The sequence below is a fragment of the Rhipicephalus microplus genome, unplaced genomic scaffold (assembly GCF_043290135.1).
Source record: "Rhipicephalus microplus isolate Deutch F79 unplaced genomic scaffold, USDA_Rmic scaffold_231, whole genome shotgun sequence".
In the NCBI taxonomy this organism is placed as follows: Eukaryota; Metazoa; Arthropoda; class Arachnida; order Ixodida; family Ixodidae; genus Rhipicephalus; species Rhipicephalus microplus.
Window position 1 is genome coordinate 72,501 of NW_027464802.1, and position 5,920 is coordinate 78,420.

The 5,920-nt window shown below is 58.6% G+C and overlaps 2 non-coding genes across 2 annotated transcripts; both read right to left on the reverse strand.

Annotated features, from left to right (window-relative positions):
* Nucleotides 1-1,047: 1,047 nt before the first annotated feature.
* Nucleotides 1,048-1,200, reverse strand: LOC142792676 (5.8S ribosomal RNA). Its single transcript, XR_012891122.1, has one exon. It is a non-coding gene; the product is annotated as a 5.8S ribosomal RNA (ribosomal RNA).
* A 1,719-nt stretch (nucleotides 1,201-2,919) lies between these two features.
* LOC142792675 (small subunit ribosomal RNA) lies at nucleotides 2,920-4,734 on the reverse strand. Its single transcript, XR_012891121.1, has one exon. It is a non-coding gene; the product is annotated as a small subunit ribosomal RNA (ribosomal RNA).
* Between the last annotated feature and the right edge of the window lie 1,186 nt (nucleotides 4,735-5,920).

Genomic DNA, 5,920 nt, shown 5'->3' on the forward strand with positions numbered 1-5,920 from the left:
TCGGCTTCCCCGCTGCACGCGTGCGGCGCACAACCGGTGTGACGTGGAAGTGACGGGACACGTTCGTAAACCCATCGCGAACCGAGTACGACGCCCTACCAAGTGCGCCCGCAACCCTGTACAGGGTCACATCTTCACAAGGCTGGCAAGCGGCATTCCGCTGCGCGCGTGCGTCGTCCGAGCAGTTGCGTGATAAACGACCGTGTCGAAAGCCCAAACACCGCCGAGGCCAGTCGCCGCCGCCGCAAGGGCAGCCACGCAGCCTGGCGAGAGGCATCGTCTCGTGTAGCGTCGCCCCCGCCCCAACTGGAGTGGCCCAGTTTTTTGAACGGGACGGGAACTGCGAAGCACTTAGACCGACGGCGGACTACGACGAGAACGCCTTAAGCTTCGCCAACGTTTCGCCAACTCGTGCGGGAGACTTTTTCCGCTTCGCGGCAAGTCGTCGCGCCGTGCTCTCCGCATCAACCGCGTACGCAGCGAACCGCAAACGTCGGGCGCAGCCTCCTCACCTCCCTGCGCTTTGCGCGCGAACGTTCCCTGTTCGCGCGGCAAAGCCTGGAGGAGGCACGGCCCCGCAGCGTGTTCGAGCGCCCGGTCTACGGGACACCCTGCTTACTTCGAGGGCAACAAGCGCAACGCAAGGCTGCGATCTCGCGCACTTTGCGCACGGCTGGAGAAGCTTTGCTGGCCGGCTTTCGCTCCTCGTGTTTACCGTGCGTTAAAGTTGCGCGTCCGTGGCTCTCGCAGCTCTTGCGCGCCCGGTCGCAGAGAGGAGTACGCAACCTCGACCGCACTTTCCCTGCAGGCTTCCTTCCGACTCGAAGTCCTGCGGCGGTCTCAACGAGGTGCCACATCCTCAATGCAGTCGGTCGCCCCCGTTTCGGTTGGGCTCTGGCACGACGGTCGCCACCGTCTCGCCCTTGAGTGGCCGCTGTTGGCGCTCGCTGTGAGGTGTTCAGCGTGCTGTCCGTGTTGCCGACGCGGTCAAAACGAGTCGACGGCTCACGTTCCCTTGTGCGCCGAAGGCTCTCTTGATATGTGATCCGACCCTCAGACAGACGAAGCCAAGGGAAGACCCAAGGCCGCAATGTGCGTTCAAAGAATCAGTGCTCAGTGTGTCCTGCAATTCACACCAAGTCTCGCAGCTGGCTGCGTTCTTCATCGACCCGAGAACCGAGTGATCCACCGCTTAGAGTCGTGAAAAAGTGTTTGTTCAATTCCGTACAGTCAAAACCAAACGTTTCTGGCACTCGGCCAAACAGTGGCCAAGAAGGGCGCTTTTCAGCGCACGCTTGGACTCCAAAACTCTGCCGCGCCTTTTTCGGCTGCCGCAAATCGAGCAAACGGTGTGTTTCGGACGGCGTTTCGCTTTCGCTACTTGCGAGTGCTTTCGTGGTCCACCCCTCTATAAATACTCGGGAGGCGTCGAAGCCGGTTCTCCAAGCCGGACCCGTAGGTATCGTTGTGTGCTCGCTCTCATTGGCCCGCCTAACCAGAAAATGCCTGCGGTACACCCATTTGGATAAGAGTGCACGCAGATGCGGGCCTCGACGGCTACACATTTCCTCGGGCGGCCGCCTCCCGGCCTCCGTGGAGCGCGGGATGCACGGTCCCATCGACAAGCCTCTCCCGTTTTTACCGTGGCGTCGCGGTTCACCACGGCAGGCGGGTCGGTCTCCTCCGCATAAAAAGGGGGACCCCCGCTTTTTGTTCCACGAAATCGCACAAGCTTTTTTCGCATCCACGGTTTGCCACCGCACACCAAAATGCCGATCCGGCTGCCTACTTTAGCCAACAGGTGGAGCCAGGCGCGCCGTACTTGCGCGGCACTTCCCACGTCCACCGAAGTCGGTGCCAAGGACCACTTTCGGCGCCGGAGCCGCGTACGAGCCTACTCGAGGCGGAAGAACGAAGCCAGCAAGGGCCTGGCCGCAAGTGCGTTCAATTGTCGGGACGTCCAAGTCCCTCGTTCTTCCGTGCTTCCTCTTTCGGCAAGTCGTTGCGGCACCTTCCCAAAGCGCGCAGACCCGCTAATCGCGACGAGCGCGACGTGGCCGTGCCGCCTTTCCCTCGGCAGCAAGCAAAACGCCTGGCAACGTCGACGCTCCCCTAACCGCGATCTCGCACCGTGTTTCGTGTGGCGAATTCAAAAGCCGGCCGGCGCTGCTGCAACCATTACGGTCGGTACGCATACGCCGCGGAGGGCGGGACGGTCATCGGAGCGTGCGGTTCCTCCATCGAGTACTGCGCACCTCGGCCGTCGCATCGCCGTGCCATGACCGGCCGCGCGTCAACGCGAACCGGTGCCAGCGAGATCCCTCGCCTGCAAGAACCGACCGGCAGCCTCCGTCACCCGAGGACGCGGAGGCGCTTGCCGCGGACGGCGGGACGGTATGCACTGGTGCACAGCGGACCCGTCACATCGCCAGTTCCTTGACCGACCGCCGACGCTTGTGCCGTTCCTCTCGTACTTGGCAGTCGCCGCGCGATTGTCGGGTCTCGTTCTTGCACGCTCGAACGGTCGGGAGGGCACTCGGCTGGCGTTTCGGGAACGCGCAGCCTCGCCTTCTACCGACGTAACCACGACTCGCCGTTCGCGCTCCGCCGCTCCTGTTTACAGTACTAGGCGGTCCCGCAGCGGTCGGGTCGCGCATTTCGAGCGCTTCGAGCCACGGTGCAGTGGCGGGTCGAAAGCCGACCTATGAGTGCGTTGCGCCGTTTGTACCCGCGTCCGCCACCTGGCCGACCGTCCAAGGTCGCGGTGTTGGCGTCCGCTGGGCGCAACAATTTGTCACGGGGTGCCGCTCCACATTCAGGCAGCCCCGTGGGGAAAAGCCGACCCCGCGTCCAAACGGGGTCAGCGGCAGAAAGTGTCGGGCGCAGACGCAGCTGAGGCGCTCACCCTTCACAATCCGTTAATGATCCTTCCGCAGGTTCACCTACGGAAACCTTGTTACGACTTTTACTTCCTCTAAATGATCAAGTTTGGTCATCTTTCCAACAGACCGGCGCAACCGAAAGGCCGCGCCGGACATCGGTCCGAAGACCTCACTAAATCATTCAATCGGTAGTAGCGACGGGCGGTGTGTACAAAGGGCAGGGACGTAATCAACGCGAGCTTATGACTCGCGCTTACTGGGAATTCCTCGTTCAAGGGGAACAATTGCAAGCCCCTATCCCAATCACGAAAGAAGTTCCACGGGTTACCCAGTCTTTTCAGACAGGGATAAAGACACGCTGCTTCCTTCAGTGTAGCGCGCGTGCGGCCCCGGACATCTAAGGGCATCACAGACCTGTTATTGCTCTGTTTCGTGCGGCTAGGAGCCGCTTGTCCCTCTAAGAAGGTTGTAAGGTGCTGGGAACCCCGCACCTATTTAATAGGCTAGAGTCTCGTTCGTTATCGGAATTAACCAGACAAATCGCTCCACCAACTAAGAACGGCCATGCACCACCATCCACCGAATCAAGAAAGAGCTCTCAATCTGTCAATCCTCCCAGTGTCCGGGCCGGGTAAGTTTTCCCGTGTTGAGTCAAATTAAGCCGCAGGCTCCACTCCTGGTGGTGCCCTTCCGTCAATTCCTTTAAGTTTCAGCTTTGCAACCATACTTCCCCCGGAACCCAAATACTTTGGTTTCCCGGAAGCTGCCCGCCGAGTCATTTGAGTAACTCAGGCGGATCGCTGGTTGGCATCGTTTATGGTCAGAACTAGGGCGGTATCTGATCGCCTTCGAACCTCTGACTTTCGTTCTTGATCAATGAAAACATTCTTGGCAAATGCTTTCGCAGTAGTTCGTCTTGCGACGGTCCAAGAATTTCACCTCTAGCGCCGCAACACGAATGCCCCCGTCCGTCCCTCTTAATCATTACCTCGTATTCCAAAAACCAACAGAACAGAAACGAGGTCTTGTTCTATTATTCCATGCAAGTTTATTCAGGCGACTCGCCTGCGTTGAGCACTCTAATTTTTTCAAAGTAAAAGCACCGGCCATCTCGAGGCACACAATGAAGTGCACCAAGAAAGAACCGGCATGATGTTCAGTCCGAGCCGTCGCATCGGGTAGATGCACTACTCGTCTGGAACTGAGATCCAACTACGAGCTTTTTAACCGCAGCAGCTTTAGTATACGCTATTGGAGCTGGAATTACCGCGGCTGCTGGCACCAGACTTGCCCTCCAATTGATCCTCGTTAAAGGATTTAGAGTGTACTCATTTCAATTACGGGGCCTCAAAAGAGTCCCGTATTGTTATTTTTCGTCACTACCTCCCCGTGCCGGGAGTGGGTAATTTGCGCGCCTGCTGCCTTCCTTGGATGTGGTAGCCGTTTCTCAGGCTCCCTCTCCGGAATCGAACCCTGATTCTCCGTTACCCGTAACAACCATGGTAAGCAAGTAACCTACCATCGAAAGTTGATAAGGCAGACACTTGAAAGAAACGTCGCCGGCTCGTGGCCATGCGATCAGCACAAAGTTATCCAGAGTCACCACACAATACGGGCCGAAACCCGATCGATCTTGGTCTAATAAAAGCACCCGTTACCCAAAGGGCTCCAGGCTCACTGCATGTATTAGCTCTAGAATTGCCACAGTTATCCAAGTAGGAAGAAACGATCTAAGGAACCATAACTGATTTAATGAGCCATTCGCGGTTTCGCCTTATTTCGGCATGTACTTAGACATGCATGGCTTAATCTTTGAGACAAGCATATGATTACTGGCAGGATCAACCAGGTAATCGTTCGACTGCGCGTCCGTCCTCGCCTTCGGCGGGCCGGACGCAGTCTGTGTGCGGCGGAGGCCACCTTCAGGCGCCCCAACACGCTTATTTTGCACTCCGAGATGACGGCGTTCGAGCTCGCTACGGCACAACCTTCCCGAAAGACGAGTGGGAGCCGTGCGGCAAGAAGCACGTTCATGCTCGCTCTTTTTTTGCATCGACTCGGTCGCGCCGTGCGGGTTGCCCAAGCCCGCTGCACTGTCGGTGGACCGGCCGGAACTAGCAACGGAGCCGAGACTGCAAAGCCGCCAGACGACGGGTCACGCCCGCGTCTTCGGCGCTTTCGCATCTGAATCGCCCGAGGACGACACGGAACACACCTCGATATCGTGGTAAAACGGCACCGTCCGACAACCAGCCCCTAACGCATCAAGCGGATGAGGCTGCAGACGACTGCCGTGGATTCCCCTGGAGCAGACCCGAGGACACGCTTGACGAGGCCGAAGCCCGCCGCATATCAGACACCCGGTCGCTTTCGCGTACGCCGCTCACGAGAACCCCCACATAATAGCAGCGATAAGTACCCAGACCTCCTTGGGCACTAATACGAGCGTACTCGAGAAAATTTCACCGCGGGTGTGCCCCGAAACGTGTGGCACGTTGAGCGTGCCACAAGTCTACGTCGCTCTCAAACCCGCCGAGGTCGTAGAATTTGCGACCCTACTCACGAAATTCCCACCGAGGATACGGCCGCAAACGTACCGCACCTTGGGTAGGCCACGAGTTTGTGCAACACTACGCTGACGGCACAGCACCGAGGTCGTGCGCGCACGCACGGGAAAATTCCGCCGCGGTTTCTGCCGAAAACGTGAGGCACCACGACTCTCCGCAAGTTCGCGTCGACTGCGAAAGACCGAAGTCGTGAACGACGTGTCCGCTACTCACCGCCGACACGCTGGACACCAAACGTACAACGACTCGACGGCGTCGTAGAGGCCCACGACGCGGTTTTCCTTAACGACGTCTCGGCGTGGCACCGACAGGTTAGAACGGCCGACCAACGTTCCCTGGTCCGCCGTTCGGCTCAGTCGAAGGGCTCGGCGACTTCGGCAACGCTGCGAAGCCGCACGGTGACGCACGCCATGTCCCCATTTTTTTTTTTTTTTTCTTTCTGCGTCTGCCGGGGTGCCCCTATAATAGCAG